Genomic DNA, 1,739 nt, shown 5'->3' on the forward strand with positions numbered 1-1,739 from the left:
GATAATTTATTTTGGCGATTTATATTGCAAATACTTTTAATAATAATTAATTATTAATAGGACATTATTTTTTAATTTATTTAATAAACTTATTAACAATAATTCGTTTTTAATTAATATCTTAATTTAATTTTAATAAGTTGATTAAAATATTTGAAGAGTTATGTAGCGATATTGAAATTAATCTTAGAATACAATATTATTAGAAGCAGATTTAGTTTGGAGAGTTTTTTCTCAAAACCTAATTTATTTAAACAACATACCATGTAAACATTTGTTTACGTAATAACTGTTGTACGATCAACATTTAATTCTCTGGCAAATTCTGAAGTGAATTGTGCTGGATTTTCGTCCAATAATTATTGCAAATCTGCATTTTCCAACTTTTGTCGTTAACATCGAAATCACCACATTTTAATTTAACAGAACCAATATTCACATGTCTTAAAAGATGGACATCACTATAAATTAAAAAAATTAGAATTCTATAACCTTTAGTCACCATTTTCTTTTGATTACAAAAACAAAACGTTGAAAGTTGCTCTTTAGGAAGCATTATCATTTTTTAAATGGTATAAACACGGTTACTGCGTCTATTATTAGTATACGAATAAATATCATGGAGTAAAAAAAAATTAAAAAAAAATTAAGAAATAGTAGCTGTGATAGCTTCATCACAACACTGACATTAGTGTCATGTCTTGCAAAATCCTGAAAACTAAATCATACTCCTAATATATATTTTCTTTAATTAAATATCTTTAGTAATTAATATTTTAATATTTTAATTATTAAGCATTTCTTTTTTCTAAATCTTTCTAACAGTTGAATAAAATAATACATAAAAGAATAGTCAATAAAGAATTATAATCTCAAATCTTATAAAAGCTGTCCCAATAATCATAATTAGCTACTGCTTTTGGCATACACGGAGGGTAACATCTCAAATAAAAATATCATGTTTGTACATGCCATTGTATTTTCAATAACTGCTTGATAAGCGAATTTCGTACGAGTATTTCTCTATGAAGAGGATATAGTTTGGATCTTTTATTAAATTATGAAAGATATTTTTCGTAATTTTTCCAATGTCCCGACATTTTATACATTGAATAAAGAGGAGGCCGTTAAAAAAGGCGGAGGCCACGGTGCCTTTATTTTAGTTACTCATAGCGAAATAAGTACAAGGCTTTATGCCAAAAACCGCGAGTGGCAATTCCATAAATGCGATTGGCCGTTGATGCTAGCCCGACCTAGATGGTATCTGATTGGAGTAGAGCTCGTAGCTCTCACTCTGCAGTTTCCGCGGACGATTCGAAAATCGCAGACGAAACCGCAGAGCATGAAACGTCTTGGGTAAACTTGGAGACTGCTCGCGAAACCTGATAAGCGCAATATTTTTCCTAGATGTATCTAGGACGTGTATGGCTCGTATTTCTGCCTCGGCGCCCCGATTTTTATATTTCGTGTAATGGAATGCGCCTCGGTAGGATATATCTATTTCATTTCCTATTTAATAAGTTTGTTGTCTTTCATTCTGTACTCTTCTGTTCGAAAAGTAATAAAGCAGATGTCGATATTTTTTATACAGAATGAAAAAAATGATAAATGTATAGAAATTATACATATTTAATTTTTCTCTACTAAAGTGCAATTTATCTATAAGCAAATTAATATAATTGATATTAATAGAATTAATGATAAAACAAAAATACAAATGCAAAAAAACTTGGGAAGGA

Source organism: Trachymyrmex septentrionalis, unplaced genomic scaffold (genome assembly GCF_001594115.1).
Source record: "Trachymyrmex septentrionalis isolate Tsep2-gDNA-1 unplaced genomic scaffold, Tsep1.0 scaffold53, whole genome shotgun sequence".
Taxonomy (NCBI): Eukaryota; Metazoa; Arthropoda; class Insecta; order Hymenoptera; family Formicidae; genus Trachymyrmex; species Trachymyrmex septentrionalis.